The sequence below is a fragment of the Coenobita brevimanus genome, chromosome 11 (assembly GCF_032717465.1).
Source record: "Coenobita brevimanus isolate Jiangsu-jjx chromosome 11, ASM3271746v2, whole genome shotgun sequence".
Classification (NCBI taxonomy): domain Eukaryota; kingdom Metazoa; phylum Arthropoda; class Malacostraca; order Decapoda; family Coenobitidae; genus Coenobita; species Coenobita brevimanus.
The window spans coordinates 4465863-4484197 of NC_136964.1; the positions used below are offsets into that span (position 1 = coordinate 4465863).

Below are 18335 nucleotides of genomic sequence, written 5' to 3' on the forward strand. Positions count from 1 at the left end.
TTACACGTGATTCCCAACCTATCATCAAACCCTCCTCTGCCCCTAATCCTCCGCCTCCCCTTCCTTCACACTCACAATTATCAGACACATGAAGTCTGGCTACCACTTCACATTCACCCGTCTCACACCAGTGCTTCAAGAGGTGGGTAATGAGGAACTTTCCCTGACTGTACATTGTACGTTACACATTACAGTCCCCTCTGATTTGCAAATCACACATTAAATATTATACATAATACATTATGGTACATACATTACCTGATAACTTAATCACATACATTACACATTACACTTATTGCATAATAAAATATACATTATACATTACATTTCCCTAGAGCCTCCTAATCACACAGGTCACATAGTCGAGGTCTTCTATTCCTCGAAGAACGCCTCGTCAGCTCACGTTCAGGACCATTAACGGTTTCACCATGATCAGCTTCCACCACCTCATCAACTCTGGCAGGAAGCTGAATAAGAAGTGCCTCATCGTCAGTGTCCCCGGTGGAGGACTCGGCTCGAGTTCCCTGTGAGCTGCAGCGATGGAGATCTCTGAAGTGGCGAGGTGCCCCATCTATTTCGACAGCTTGGTCAAACACTACTCTCATATCTGTACCCTTTTTGTGTCTTTCATCACACCAAGCATTATGCGGCTTTACCCAGACTTCTTTCCCAACCCAGAAGAGGCCGTTCACTTCAGGTTCATCCTCCCCGTAGGGGTCCACTTTGCAAACTCTGACTGAGTACCTGTACAGCATGTTGGCCGGAGCGGTCGACGATTTTTAGTATCCTGAGGCATCAGATTGTACAAGTTCACTGCTTCTGCTATGGAACAGCTTTTCCTTGCAGCAATGACCTTTATAGTTCAATGGCACCTTTCGACAATACCATTTCCACAAGGAACATACGCACATCTAGAGCGGAGGCGCACACACCACCGCACTGCAAAGTCCGCAAACAACCTGCTTCGAAAGGCTGTATCATTGTCTGTTAACAGTTTTTCTGGCGCTCCATGCTCACAGAACACTGCCTCCAACTGCTCAATAATGCTTGCACTGGTCTGAAGTCTCAGCTGACGCCAAATAGCAAACCGTGACGGTCCACTGTCAATAAGGGTCAGGTACGACTGGCCACCGTAGAGAGTAATATCCATGCCAACTCTCTGCCAAACTCTCTCAATGCCCAGGCTACCCTTTTTCCACTTCACAGGTGCTGGGTCAATGGACTGGCATACTGCACAGTTGGTGACAACAATTTGCACCTGCCACCTGGTGACTGCTGGGTAGGCTTGCTTTACAAATACAGTGTTCATCTCACCCCTGGGTGACCTGCAGAACGATGTATCTTTGCAATTTCATTACCAGTTATGCCAATGCCAGCTGCATACACAAGTCGTACAGCTGCAGGGCAGGCTGTGGAAACCTTCAGCCAACGCTGTGGCACACGTGTCAGGCTATCAGCTTTATTGCTAGTGAAAGGAACAAGAGTGACTGCCAGCTGGAGACTGCACTCCTCTATCTACGACGGCACTATCCCTACTCTCCTCCGGATTAGCATCTCGCTGGCTGCCTTGGTCTTGAGCCTGCTTCTTCCCGATAGGCCATCTGAAATCCAACGATGAACTGTTGAGGACTCAGTCAACAGCTCCACTTTTCTGACCTCCCAAGTCAAAGCAAGGTTCAGACCTTCTATGATGGCATCCAGTTCAGCCATGTTGATGTGACATGCAACATCCTTGTAAAGCCAGCTGGTGTCTCCAATGATGCATCCATCAATCTCAACTGCAATGCCGAGTGCCAAAGAGCTTGCGTCTACCCAAACCCTGTCCTCATCACCTTTGATGTCCAATCATCCTCGCATGGGGTCATTCCTTCCAACTTCCTCCACAGTTTCTTCCAGTAAACCTCTTATCTCTCCATCGGTGATATCTTCATCCTAGCTCTCTGTAGCATGATTCGTTCTCCTCTTAATAAAGGATATTGCTACTCGCAGCCATTCGCATACAGGATAGTGGCTCACCAGTTTGTCACAGTAAGAGAATACTGCCTGCCACATCAGCACACTCGGCACACCGCCCACCTCATTATCCCTTCTCCAAACAAGATGTCCCTGTTCCCCTCAGACTATTAGCCCCAACATCTGTGCTCCATCAGCAGCTCGTTCGTGTGGCTTACTCAACAGCCTTAGATGTTCTTCCAAGTGACTGGCCTTGACAACATCCTCATCCACAAGGATATCGTCAGTGTAAGCTGACGTCCCCCTTTCCACACTTGGATCTCGCGAAAGTACACAGTTCAAGATTGCTTTCATTACCAGTGGTGCCAAAACCTAAATGAGTCAAGCAATACCTCCGACCCTCAGTAATCACTGTCTGGGACGGCCATAGAGATTCGTGGATCCTGACTTGCAAGTATGCCTTTGTCAAGTCTATCACCGACACATTTATCCCTTCTCTGCACCACTCCTGCAGTCTGTCCGTACATACGTCTAAGTTTGCTGTGAATGCATCGATGTGGAGATTAGCTCTCTAAAGTCCATTACGGGCCGTACTTTCCTTTTATTCTGCTGCACCACTGCCATCAGTGGAATCAGTCCCTTGGGTGGTCCATATTTTTCTTCATCTTATGGAAACAGCCAGCCATCTCTGACCCATTGTGTTAACTCGTCTTCATACAAACCTCTCACTTCACATGGCACTGAGTATGCCTCCACCTGATTCTGTAGAGCAGTTGGCTCCTTGCCCCCCATCCACTTCCAAGCTGCTGTCCAAGAGTTAGTCTCAGGGTCGTAAGTTGCACTGAAATCATGGTCGTTGACTCCCACTACAATGTTGGCAGCTGTGCAGACTGACGACTCTTCTAACCCAAAGCTCACACCACCCTCTGCATCAACTGTAACCCCTCCAAGTGCCCTGATGCCGTCCATTCCAAGAATAAACATGAAACCAAGGGGCATTAAAGTAGTCATATTCACACTGATGTCGGTTGAAGTTCCATTGCTAAGCTGGAGATGAACGATGCCTGTTCCTTTACACCGCCACTCCTCCCCACTCACAGTGACCAAACTGACAGTCTCCTTCCTCCATACCTTGCAACACAAGACGTGGGCAATGATCCGTGAACAACCGGTGTCCACCAGCACACGATGCTGAACTCCATCCACTCTTAATACAGCACTTGGCAGCGCCTCACTCACTGGCCTTTATGAGAGGAGGCTGGCGCTGATGCTCCCTCTCCACATTCGTTTCCCAGACACTTGGAAGCAATGTGGCTGAAACATCAACATTGGTAGCATTGCACATGCTGCCAAGAGCGACCTCCAACACCCCTCGTTGCCCCTCCACTCCCTGTGTTACCTTGGTGGCGAGCTAAACAGTCCCTAGCAAGATGATTTGGACTGCTGCACACATAACATCTTCTACCTATAGCAGCTACACAAGACTCATCACAAGTCCTCGCTGAGGCACCGAGGCACATTTCTGATGTTTCAAGGGGGCTGTCATCCCTGATGACTGCCCTTACCCTCTCAAGAATCTGGTCCAGGTTGAGATCTTCCATACGCGACCCTACCCTCAGCAACTGACGAATGATCTCTGGCAGCCCAGCCACGAAAGCACAGGTGAGCGCCTTATCAGTCAACCCGCCAAACAGGGATGCCAGGCACCGCAGTTCTGCCAAGAACACATCTGGCGACTCACCACTCCGTATTTTCCTGCTGATGAACTGTTCATAAACCTCGCATGGATCCACGGCAAATGCAGCCATCAACGCCTTCTTCACCTTCCCGGTTGTCTTCTTGTCTGTCTCTGACAGCTACAGGTACACAGCGAAAGCACCCCCAGTGTGGCAGAGAGGGATCACGCTTGCCACATCTGTGACACCTCATAGTTTACACACGAGTTTCAGTTATTCCAGCCACTCCACCACAGACTGTGTACCGCTGCCGTCATACTCCGGAATCAACTTCAGGTCGAAGTAACCCTCAGGAACCTTTCCTTCCATACTGTCTACTGTAGATAGCTTGTGGTAGTAATAAAACGAAGCGTTGCTCGTATTCCTTTAATTGACAGCAGAGAAAACAAACTGGAGTAATACAGAATACAGCGTAGACTCAGAATCCCTGCAGTTTAACTAGCTTGGTGGCCTTCTCTCCATTGACTCACTCTCTCACCACCCTCACGCCAGCTAACCTCTGTCTGCCTCTACTACCGCCACCTGCCGTTTTGCTTCCCAAAACCATGCCCCCGCCCCCACCTGTTTGACCCCCTAACAGGCAATACCCTAAAGCCAAACTACTGACTCGTGAGACTCATAAATAATACGTAATATACATTACTCATACATCATAAATTGTACATTGTACATTACACATTGCACTAGGTAAAACAGAATAAATTAGACGGCATTCAGGAAGAGCATAAATCCGCCATCACCAAGACAGTTTAATATTTGCTGCTGCAATTCCTCTTTCCTACCAGACGAATAATCTTATGGCCCCATACTATCAGCTAACTGTACGATTTAGTCAGTCCTGTTACACAGTATCCAAGAAGGCATACCTCGACTGACGCCAATAAAGTTTATGATTTATTCTTGCTTCCGGATCCTGATTTATCCCAAAATGTAGTTCATTCTTTCTTGATTCGCTGCCCACCTATCCACCACGTTTCATACCGATAACAATATTTTGAGACATCTTGTTCACAAACAGAAAAACAAACAAGCCAACAAACAGACATGGGTGAATACAAAATCTCGTCCAACTACGTTAATGGAAACAATTAAAGATTTCCAACATTCCCAAGGGATTGCAAGATGGTCTGCACACAGCCACAGCAACCTGACATAATTCTTTGTGTCAGTATATGTTTTTTGTCTAACTCCATTCATCACTTTAAGAGACCTAAGTAAATGTGTGGGACTTTGGTCCAGGAAACAATTTTGCTATTACTGTGGTGAAATGGTGAAGAAATAAAGGAATGGAACCAAGCTTAAAAGTATTTGGAGGAAAGAAAAAAATAAATGAGGCAATACGGTAGGTCTTCTTACTATGATATCGAAACTTAATTACGTAAGTAAATGCTAGTTTATTTTTGATTTGCATATATTACCTTTTTGAGGATTTTACGTTTATTGGAAGTCAGGTTTTGAATAATTTAGCACACTGCGATCATTTAAAAGTAAATAAGTGTAATATCATTATTTCCTCAGTAATGTCTGGGAAATTATTAAGAAATTCATTCCTACTTAGTACTATCAGCATCATTAGGGCGTAAGCTACTTACCCTAACTAAAAGAAGTAGTTAAGTTATCGTTTAATTGGCTAATGGCTACCTTTAGCAGCCTCCTGCCATTACTGGTAGTAAAATGGTAGATGGCCGTAAGTCTTGTTTTTTATTGGAATTAATGGGTTTTGTAAATATTACGGAAATTATTAGCAGTACAAATTATATTACCCAACCTAGATCCTTCCTCTCCATCAAGATGCCTTGACGGGTGCGTTGAAAGGGTAATTCCCAGGAGCCGAGACTGAGGACATCAAACGTGTTGAATACATCACAGGGAATCACGTCCCAGGGAAGGTGGGAGCAGGCCGGGCAAGGGGGAGTGAGGCGAGTATCACAGGTCCTGATTCCTTCATATGCTTCAGACTCAGTATAATATTCCCTGATGCAACAGACTCCTACGCCCCAATAATACCAATAAAAAGGTTTGCACATACGCTTGCACAATATTTTCAAACATCCGTAATGATCGTCAGTTTCCGTTCAATCCTCGCAAACCCCACTGACTAATAGTATCACGCAGCCATCACATGCCACAAGGTAAGTGATATTTTACCGGTTTGACGGCGTTAGTGTGCGACAAGGTGTGATGCAAGAAGGTTTATCGGCGAGGTGGAGGTACTTGCTTCAGGAATGTTATGTATGTAATCGCGGCATAACTGGCTCAGGACATATGTAATTAATTCCACTATAACAACATCAGAGTTTCTATATTTTACAAAGAGTACAACGGGTCTAGGTTGTGTGAATTTCATCTTCAGAATAGTCACAGGGTTTAAAAATATAAGCCGATATTCTCTCTGTCTGTCTGTCTGTCAGTCTGTCTGTCTGTCTGTCTCTGTCTGTCTGTCTGTCTGTCTCTCTCTCTCTCTCTCTCTCTCTCTCTCTCTCTCTCTCTCTCTTTCGTATATCTGCGTTCATCAACTCCTCTTCAGCCATGTCACTTTCACCATGGTTTGCTCCCTCTCTCCACAACCCCCGCTCCACCCAGCTTCCTAGCATCCATTCTGTCTTGTCTTACCTGTGTTAATTTACCCTCATCATTTCCCTCAATTAATTACTCGCCTCTGTTTTACCTTCTTCTCTACCTTCTTCTGTGACTGTCGTTCTTACCATCCCTTTATTCTTTTCCCTTCGCCTCAACACTCCTCTGACTCTCATTTTTTCTCCTCCTATCCTTCTCCTGTCTCCCTCCCAGCGCTACTTCCCTCTTCCTTGTCTTGCCTTTCCTCTCTCCTCTCACTTTCCTCCACCCTTCTTGCAGCTGATCGCCAGTCCAACGAAGTAATGAATTTTAATGGCCTAATGCAGTATTTCTCCCTCACTGCTTTATTGCCTCCACACTCTCTCTCTCTCTCTCTGTCTCTCTCTGTCTCTCTCTGTCTGTGTCTGTGTCTGTGTGTGTGTGTCTCTCTCTCTGTGTCTGTGTCTGTGTCTGTGTCTGTCTGTCTGTCTGTCTGTCTCTGTCTCTGTCTGTCTGTCTGTCTGTCTGTCTCTCTCTCTCTCTCTCTCTCTCTCTCTCTCTCTCTCTCTCTCTCTCTCTCAGTATCAGGAAGTGAAAAGGTATTAAATCTTGCTTTCTTGGAAGTATAAAGTCTTCGTCGATTTTCAGCCTTTTATTAATTATGGAGCTTTAAGAATGGGAAGTAAACGACAAGATAAATGGGGAAAGCTGTTGACGGGAATGGAGATAAGAACAATGAATCTGGCCGTGCATTATAAATATGGGATGCCAAGGAATGAATGCATGACAGAAACGAAAAATGCTGTGGAAAAGATGAACAATAAGAAATTAATAGGCGTTGAGGATACGTATTTGGAAAAAAGAAAAATAATAGAAAATGGTGTTATTAATTGTATAAAAGCTAACAAAAACTAATAATACGGAGAGAATACAAACTATGGACAGTAACAGAGAAAATAATTACTTTTTGTTCCAACGTAATTATAAATTTTATATTTCTTCATCTAACGGAAAACTCACAGTAAAACGGAAATTAGTTTGCCTAAAACCTCAAAGACTAAAATATAAACAGCCATAATTATATCACTTTATATCACTTGAGTCAACTTGTCGCCACCCAGAGGCAGCTTAGGTATGTCCAACCACACACAAATGTACATATTTTAGAACAAAAAAAAAAAAGGTGGATGAGCATGATCACGGTGGAATGCAAAGATGTTGACATCAACACTTCATAATAGGATGCAACCTGGGATCAAGAGCGTTTATCATTTCTAATAATGGTATTATACTCACTATACTCCATTTCACCAAGTTTGGCACCATCAGTGATGTCCCCAACGCCTGTAGTGTTGATGTTAATCCTCTGCACTAGGAGAACCTCAGTTTATTACCTTAAGAACCAATATAAAAAGGCAATACAAAAAGGTATATCCATTACTGAGGACCTTTATCAGCGCTACAGGTGTTGACGACATCACCGATATGGTGCTAGACTCGGTGAAATGGAGTGTAGTCATCCATCGCTGCCACACAAACAAGATGTATGTTTTGATTTTCAAATTGCAACTCGGAGTCACTGGCGATATAGTATTAGGGATATCTGTTTCAAACGAATATAACTCTGTTTCAAACGAGTATTTTTGTTTTATGTTTGTTTTGGTTGTTCATAAATGATGATGATGACGATGATGATGTTACTCATCCCTAGTCTGGCTGGCAATGCAGACCAGAAGAAAGCGGATGTGTCAGTAGCTTCTTGCGTGTAGAGTGGTGTGTGTGCGTTTGATTTTTGTTTCTTCCAGGAGTGCAATTTATATGTTGTGTCTGTGAAGAAAGTCTGCAGTGTGTGGTGCTTTGGAGCGAAGGCCATCAACTTTATTTGCATAACATCCATGTCGTGTGTTCAAGGTGGTGTGGGTCTAGTGTGGGTCTGTGTTGTGGGCAAGGGTGTATTTCTCGTGACGGTTGATGTATGAGTAGAAGGATTGCTGGAGGGGATTGCGGATTGTGTTTGGTTTGACAGGAGTGTTAGGGGAGGTGCTACAAATGTCAACGACTAATGTATACAAGATCTGCATTGAACATATCCACGTGTTCGTTTGGTGTTATGTGATGTGCAGGGAAAGATTTGGGGAAATTTATCATTTTTGGGTCCTAGGATTACTCTCAATATCTTCAGCAAGTGTGACGGGAGGGGGAGGGGGGAGGGAAGACTCCAGGAGAATCTTTTCCCTTTGTGTACGAAACGGCATAGGCAGCAGCTGCTCCCAAGCTGGTGAGTGTGCTCTATCACCCTGACTGACATGCTCATTCCAGGACACAGGGCTCGTTGGGGACGTTTGTCTCCCATGCCAAAGTTGCAACTGCTCCTCCTCCCCTAACCAGCACACCACCAACACAAGCAGACTCCCATCCAGCGCCTTTTGTGTTTGTTTGAAGAATCTTACTGAGCTATTACATTGGACACTTAATATATGTGGAACACTTCTGTTACCCCCAAATTTCGTGGCGTAATACAACACCAGCCCTTGATGTCCTCTGTAGCATCACTTGCACAGCATAATGGTGTGGTGTGTTAACTGGAACAATATTACTAAACATGATGTATTCATGTATGTACTGTATTGGCCAGGTTAATACAATAGATATTTATTTAGTTTAGTAAAACCACTAACCAAGTAGGTGGGAGGGTATGTTTTCACTCCTTGTGTTTGGTACATGTTTGGTGCATGATACGTAAAATCTGAGTTGCTTCATTTATATGCTGACAATGATCACATATTCAGCCACTGTTCGTTCCTAATGGCACCCCAAAATTATATGTAGAGAACAAAACCATGCTCTCAGACATCTTGCAAACAGGCAGGCAAATAAAATGTGATCAAACTGGAATCTTCCAGACTTGGGTGATGGTTGTAGCCAAAATGGTGTACAGCGAGATAAGTGAGGTGAGGCAGGGTGGCGTGGCATGGCACTGGTACAATGTGAGGGAGGTGAGATAAACCTGAGACAGACAATTATTTGCCTTGCACCAAACACACGAGACTCCAGCAGTGACGGAGAAGTTTCCTCATCCCCAACATGTTAGAGACTCGGGGTGAATAACTTCTTAGTCTTTCTGCTGTATAACAGCAACATCTCCACCTGCGGGTTGGCAATCAGCTTCTGCTGGGGCTCGCTGCTCTGCCAAAAGAAGAGGGGTCGTGGCACTCGGCCTCGGAGTACTCAAGGGTGCTGATCCGTCTCCCCTTGTCAACATAGGACTGGGGGAAGCAAATCACACCACAGGGTAAGACACAGAGGCTCAATATTATGGCTGAACACTGCCTAAAGCTGTGGCTAAACAATGTAGAGAAATATAGGGTACATTGTGAATGTGGCCAGTATTTCTCAAAACAAATGCTTACACTCATCAAATGCCATAAGATCATTGACAGACAGTACGGCACACATTGTCATATCACTTACCACGACATACATTTGGTAAACTATTTATCATCAGACCACTCAGTACAACGCACGACGTTAAGCACACAGTTATCATCAGCCAAGTCACTACAAAACACTCCCTTCCTCACAGCACACACACACACACACACACACACACACACACACACACACACACACACACACACACACACACACACACACACACACACACACACACACACACACACACACACACACACACACACACACACACACACACACACACACACACATACACACACACACACACACTCAAACAAACAAACGAAGCCGACACATAAACACATTCACACATCAAGATGATCATGACCTCTTTCTGCTCGCACAATATCACATTAAAAAAACATATCAATACTACATACACATCGAACAACAAACCAACTACAGTATAACCACATCCAACACAGCCTACCAGTACATGCACGTTCAACACAAAATAACACAACTACACCCACATCCAACATAGCCTACTAATGCTATATCCACGTCCAATACAACGTACCAATACACTACCCATAAACGACATCACATACCAATACCATACCCACATCCAATATAACATACCCACACTGTACCTACATTCAGTACAGCTTACCAGTTTTAATACCCACATCCAATATAACATACCATATCCTTGTCTTTAACTGATAGAAAAGTTACGTTAGTTACAACCTTCCATATACCATACAGCCACGAATGGACCGACGAGTCTGCTGCCGCTTGCTTTCCTTGGTACTCTTTTGTATCCCTACATTCAGTGCAGCATACCAAAGCTATGGCCACATCCATTACAACATAAGCTGGCTACATCCAACACAACTACCTACAGTAACATTGTATTTGTGGTGCTATCTCGGTCTCTGTTACTCTAGGTGGATGAAAGTGGCGGAGGGCCGGTCCCTGCGTCCTCACAGGGCGGGTGTAGCTGTAGTCAGGGTAACCAAGGGAGGGTTGGTGGCCAGGGCTCAGATTTACCAACGGCCGCACGCCCTTGGCGCCTCCCTTACCGGCCACGCCGCTCCCTTCCGGCTTTACACTGGCATGCACAAACTGTGCCGGGCGCCATTGTGTGGCGTAGAGTCTGCCTTTCGCTAAGGGACCTTCAGACCACCATTACAGCATCGTGACTCGGAAATAGAGGAATATAATATCAATTACATGACCCTCGACCAAAGCAATGGTTTACTTACATACATATCTACGTACTTACGTACTTACGTAGATATGTACTTACATACTTACGTATACACACGTACGTACCTATGCACCCACTTACACAGCACCTATGTATGTACTTACGCATTCATGTACGTAACTATGTACGTACTGTACTTACGTACGCATTTGTGTACGTACGTATATACGTACGTACTTACGTACAAGGATACGTACGTAATTACATACTCATCTACTGTATATACGTATGAACGTATGTACATGCCTACATATGCACCCATGTACGTACTTACATAAGCACTTATGTACGTACTAACGCACATACTCGTACATGTATACACATTTACGTACGCTCCTATGCACGTACTTTCGTACGCACTTATGCACGTACTTACGCACGCACCTATGTACGTATGTATCTATGGATTCATGTACCTACATATGCACATAGGTAGTGTACGTACATAAGTAAGTACTGTACTTACGTAAGTATGCAAGTACGTACGTACGTGCATACTTACTTATGTATGTACGGTAAACACTTTAATCCACCTTGGGATACATTTGTCCTTAAGTACGTAAGTGATTACGTGCGTTAATACATATTTTTGTGGAGAGGGAGGGAGAGGAGGAGGGGGAAGGGAGGAAACAGGGGAAGGGTGTAGTCTGGTAAAAGTCAGTCACGTGGCAGGTCGGTGGCTACTGATTGCTCCAGCAAATTTTCCCCAGAAAAATCCCTGCTCGCTACGGAAGAGATCTGGTAAGGAGCCAATCAGCGTTTGTGAATTGCCAATGATCGTTGGCTCCCTCCGACGTCGTGCAGCGCTTTCGCCCAGCGGCCGTCAGTGAATCCGGGCCCAGAGCGCTGAAGTAGGTGCCTTTGGACTCGGCAGCTGTGCTGTGAGGGTCTGCTACCCTTGGCTTCATCTAAACTCTACTCATGCTCGTGGTGGACTCTGTTGTTGATCCTCCTCCCCACCCAGCATGTCCTCCACGATCTGGTAGTTCCCGCTTGGCATCAAGCAGGGCAGGGCAGGCAAGGTTTGACAAGAGTGGTTGACGGTGTCTGTGCATCTACAGAACTTCCGTCTGGCATCAGGCAGGGCAGGTCAGACAAGGTTTAACAAGAGTCGTTGATGGTATCTCAGCATTATACTGTACTGGTTTTTGGATACCTCTGGATGATTTTGTCAAGTGGCTTTGTCAAAGTTACGTACTTCACACCAGTAACCATCATTAATACTGTCCTCTGAAATCCCAGCCTTAAAATAAGAAATACAGTGCAATATGATTTTCTCGTGATGAATTTTAGTTTTTGAGGCCAGTTATCTAACGCTGTATACATGGATATTTGAATAAAGAGTGTCAGTAATCCTTACCATGCTTGAAAAACGTTAGGACAGGCAGTGCTTGGTTGGTTGCCTGATGTACTGCGTCAGCCCCAGCAGTTTGTCAGATCACTGCTCATCACTAAACCTGTGAAAAGAAAAACATGCGCACATGCACATTCTGCACTATTGGTGTAACACTGAAACTTATTTTTATGTAATATAAATTTCATTTTTCGTCAGTAAACTGTAAAATGTTACACCTCTTGGTATTTCAAATCACTCTGCAAGTAAAAAAAAAATGCATTGTTAACTAGCCAGATATTACGTAGCCTATTGTACTGATGCTAAAGTACAAAGGTTTTCTTAAGTATGCATGCTATTGGCCTAGCCAGTAGGAGAGGTGAGAACCAACCAAATTTGTTGGTGCAACCGTAATGAGGCATGGTTGGTGTATCGCTGGTGCGGGCTTGGGCATGGTACGCCCTGACCAGCTCCTTATGGTTGCTGCTGACTGATGTGACTAACAACCCGCTGACCTCCTTCTCCCCCACCCCTGCAGGAAGTCCAGGGTGACCAGAAGAGTTCATCTCTAAAGACTGCAAATGGCTAGCTTGTTTGTGGCTGCACTGATATACTATACACAGTTGTTGTTAACCTCTTATGCAATTGACGATAACAAGACAGAGAAAATGATAAATTCCAGAAAGACCTCATAACAAGAATCTATTTCGTAATACAAAACAAGTCTCTGATATTAACTTTCATTATACTGGATTAGGTAAGGGTCCAATATTTTTGAAAAATATCTGGTGGAACCATGGGATTCAGTCATATCATACAAAAAGAATGCATATTTAAGCATAACCTACCGGTAACAACAATGCAGTCTGTAAGTCAAAAGGAAATTTGTGGTAATACCAAAGAACTAACTAAGGACATGAGCAATTTGATCAACCGGATTGAGTTTGATACAAGACTATAAATGCAATAAAATGTATTGGCTGTAAAAAAAAGCTAATTCTTATACACAGAGAATTTTCCGTACTGTCCTATACATATGTAGACTATAGTTTGCTAAGGTACGATTTGCGGCCCATTTTCTGGCGGAAATGATTAGAACTTGAATTTCATTTCTAAGTGACAGGGTTTGTTCTTCTGAAGGACAGAAAACATCGTATAGACAATGGATATTAGTCCCAAGCTGTGTATATTATGGTAAGTAGCACTGTATCTTGAATCGCTTGTGGTCTGTTCTATCCTGCAAAACGATCCTAGTTTATGTTAAGAAAAATATACCAATCTAACTCAAAGAACGTGTTGTCCTATGGTGGACTTGACTGATCTATAAGCTGGTGGAAGAGCTTCATAACGTGAAAGCTGCAAACAATGCATTGCTTAATAGAATGTATCATTTGCTTCCAAGTAGTTACGAATGTGTGTGTGTGTGTGTGTGTGTGTGTGTGTGTGTGTGTGTGTGTGTGTGTGTGTGTGTGTGTGTGTGTGTGTGTGTGTGTGTGTGTGTGTCTTTACAACTTCATCACAACACCTAGAGGAAAAGTTGAAGCTGAGTGTAGGTGCTGTATCTGCAGACGAGAAGTTAAGCACTGGAACGCAAGGCGCTTGGTGGCGTTTGAGGATGAATCAGACAGGTGATGCATTGTGAATTGGAACTTGCTGTGGTAAAATCATGTGAGGGTATGAGATGATAGAATCACACGTACCTTTCTCAGCAGAGGAGGATCCTCTTGCTGTGGCATTTCCTTTGGCAGTCTTGCTGACTCTGTCGCATGTGTACTTAAATAATGCAGCTTGGTGGGGAAGGGAGGCTATGTGTGGGAAAATTGTCGCCTTTATTGTTCACGGCATCAGTCAGGTGTCAGCCAGTAAGTCAGCTTTATGGTCAGCTGCCCAACCTCTACCAGAAAACTGCTTGTTCGCCAAGTCAGTTAGGCTGACTGGTGGCCAGCTCTCAACATTCCTTTCAGTTCGACCTGCAGGTTGGATACCTGTGGCCGGGTTACCATAGCGAACAAGTGCTGGACTTGGTGTCATGGCATCGGACCCAGGTGTTAGACATGTGGTGACGCCATTATCGTATTAACAGTTCAGTCCTATAACGTATTTCTTATTTATTATTGTTCTCTCCAGAGGATTTTATTTATTTGGTGAAGAAAACACTTTTCCAACAGGAAGCATTATATACACAAACTTTAGAAACTCATTTTATTATTGCTCTCTCCAGAGCATTTTATGTAGTGGAGGAAACAGTTTTCCAACTGGAAGCATTATATACAGCTTTATTAATCCACTTTATTCAGTGAAGGAAACACTTTTCCATCTGGAAGCATTATACACATCCTTCATTAACCCAGTCACTGTTTGAGGTCTCTTGTAAATTAATTGAAATGCTCTAGGAAAAGCGAAGTAAAAATATAAAAACACGTCACCATACTGAAAGGGTTAACACCATGGACGAGAAGGATACATAGGAAGATCAGTACAGGGGCAGTATCAAGGTAATGTCAAAGTCACGGTAGTACAGCAGTAAAGTATCAGTTTTAAAAATGTTACACATGTCTGTTGCAACTTTTTTTTTCTTTATTTACACGGTGATGGTTGTTTGGTGATGGCATTAATGTGGGTATCAGCTTGGTGGCGGTGTTGGGTGCAGTGTAAGCTTATTAAGGTTAAAGTGCAATTCGACCATCCCTGTAGACACATGTGAATGTATTCCTGCATTTTCAGCCTAGCATAATATTTAGTTTTGAGACTATGTTACGACTGGCTTGTATTCCCATAACCATGCTAAGGATGGGACAATATATCTGAAGGACAGATTAGGAGACAAGGCGTGCTAATGGGTGGAGAAGTTGGAAGATGAGAAAGAACAGATATGGTTATGCCATGATGGTCAGCTTTCCGTTGTATTTCAAATGGAACTTAAATACATCCAATACTAATTTTGAAACTTAGAATAACATTGCCATTATTCAACACACTGCCGTATGCATTGTTATCCATTAGTTATTCTGTTTTGTAAATAATGTACAATTACATATCGGTTAAGATTCATCTTTAATGGGGTAATTTTGAATGGGATGGGAGTGGAAAATGTTGTGTAGGTATTAAGGAGGGCCAAGAAATATTTGAATTTACAATGAAGTGTTGCGGAGATATGGATGGGAAGGGCAAGAAATGTAAGAACTTTTCAGCCAGAAGATCCAGTGGGAGTATTTATGATAAGGAGCAGCCATAGCCAGACACTTGATGGACTCGGCAAGTAAGATTAGAGGAAAATAAGAAGACTATGACAGAGCTACTAATCAACCAGGAAAAATGAGAGAGAGAATTATTCAGAGAAGGGAGATTGAGAATATGATGTTGACTGGAGATAATATTCTATGTCTGTGTTTCCTACGATCTCCATTCTTAAATGCTGTGTGGCCAGGCATCTCGAAATGAACGGATCTTGATTATTTGGCTCTCAGTTATTTTATTCTTATTTTTATTCTTGGAAGGAACAATCTTGCTGGCTTCTCTCCTTTGGTTCCTTCTTCCCTGCATAAAAAAAAAAGTCTGTGACGTTACTGTAGGTTACAGATCGACACATGTAAGAGCGTAAGACCTCGGTGTTTTACGAGTTTGATAATTATGTGAAAATGAAAAAGCTAATGTCTGTGGATCTTCGCAAGGAACTGAGAATAGATGCGGAAGGGTTTGCGGGTGAAGGTGTGTGTGAAGTGGTGTTGACAAGAGAGATGGTTAGGTTAATGTTGGGTGGTGTGGGGTTGAAGGTTATGGTTTGGTGTGGGGTTGAGGGTTAGGGCTTGTGGTTGGTCAGTCAGGATGGAGGAGGCAAATCGGTGCTTCGGGTGGACTCTCATCTCCGTCTTGCCCAGGCGAACACTTTCTCTTGACGTGGGAATCACTGGACTCCCCCAGGCTCACGTTGGGCTGTGTGGGGGGCTCTGTGTCAATGGGGGCTGCACACACACACACACACACACACACACACACACACACACACACACACACACACACACACACACACACACACACACACACACACACACACACACACACACACACACACACACACACACACACACACACACACACACACACACACACACACACACACACACACACACACACACACACACACACACACACACACACACACACACACACACACACACACACAAGAAAACTGAGGAAAACACCACGAACTGGCTTGAAAAAGAATTATTTGTAACTAAGACAATACCAGCATAATTATAATGCTGTGCATTAAGTAATAGAATTAATGCTGTAAATTTCAGTAGGGATTACTAAACATATTGCGGCTTGACATCGTGCAATAAATGCTGACTATCTGGCAAACTTAACAATGACTATTTTGTTTTTCAATAAATTAATCTGTTTTGGGCATTTCTGGGCCAGATTATATTTGCCTTTTTGCTGACATCATTTATTGGTTGTCTCTGCAACCTTTCCTTCTCATATATTTGTTATCATTCAGCCTATCACAAACAAGGATGACCAGGGTTTTGTTTTGAATATATTTGAAGCCAGGATGAGTAGTACGAGGTCGTCATAATTAAATATTAATGTACATATTTTCCTCATAACTTTCTGCCTACCAGTACCAATTCCATCAGGGTTAGTCCACTTGTGACGTTTTACTTTTCTCAAACGGTGCTCACCGTCCTCTCAGGCCTTAAGAGCTTCCTTTTCTGTTATTTCTGCTTAAACCAAGCATTGGTTTTATTGCCTCAAAACATTTATTTCCTCATGTTCCAACCAATGGTACTCTTTAACAAGACTATCATTTTTCCTTCAAAAATACAAAACAGTCCATCAACATTTCTCATTATTATTTTTTTTTTTAACGTCAGGTGCTTGTGATTTATCCTGGATATATCCCATTACAGTTCTTATAAACACATCTACTCAGACGCAGGATATGCTGAAGCTACTATATGTCTTCATCGTTGTTGTACATTTGCAGGGTCTGTACTAGAGCCCTGTTCACTGTTCTGTGAAGAACAAATACCATCAGGGAGAGGGTCATCACACGCAGCTCGTTAAACAGGATGGAGTCAAAAGCTTTTCATCTCATCCTCTTATCTCCTTTCACCGAATCCTTTCAGTTCATTTGTCTTCTTCAATGAAATATTACAGCACACTGTTTTTTCTTTCAGTATTTCCTATACGGTAACATTATTCTTCATAACAAAATTCCATCATTATCCTGTCCCTCTCCTACGACAACTTCTCCTACATTTGCATTAAATAGGTGTGGGAACATATGAGATTTCGGTAACCTGAAATAACCGTATGAGGCTTCGGTATAGTGAGGCACCTTATGTGTGAAAATCCTCAGGGAGCTAAAGTGAAGCACCATAGGATCATCGCCAAAGTAAACCACCTTGCCTGTGAAAATCCTCTGGCACGACCGATTGACAAAGCCACTCTTAAAGATGCTGTCAATCTGTTTACCTATCTATCTGTCTATCTATTGTCAGATGCCTTAATTTCGTAGGTGGCCACAAACAATCGCCTCCATGTCGGTCTGTCCCCGGCCACTTCACTGCCCTCCCCCCACCTCACCCCCCCTCTCTCATATACCTCCACTCTATCCTTCCATCTCATCCTCGGCCTCCCCCTCCCTCTCCCCTCCTCCATCTCACACACTTATATTCTCCTCGTTAGTCTCTCGCTCTCCGTCCTCTCCACATGGCCAAACCACCTCTATGTATTTCTCTTAACGCTCTCTGCCAAATCCACATCCACATCACAATGCTCCTTCCCTTCCTCATTTGTCTGTCAGTCTCTTCACGTAACTCCACATACTCCTCTCAAATAACTTACTTCCACTGCTCTCACTCTCGTGTCCTTCCAACAAGGTCCAAGCTTTGCTTCCATACGTTAGAGATGGTCACAATACTATCATGCCGATACATTTTTAGCTCGCTTCCCCATTTCTTATCACTGCTTTCAGTGAACCAGCAACCTTTCTTCCTTGTTGTACCCTTTCAAGCACTTCATCCTCCAAACTTCCATCCTTACTCGTCACACTACCCAAGTA

The 18335-nt window shown here is 43.7% G+C and overlaps 1 pseudogene; it reads right to left on the bottom strand.

Moving 5' to 3' along the window:
* Positions 1 to 341: 341 nt before the first annotated feature.
* LOC145411716 (uncharacterized) lies at positions 342 to 3998 on the bottom strand (annotated as a pseudogene).
* Between the last annotated feature and the right edge of the window lie 14337 nt (positions 3999 to 18335).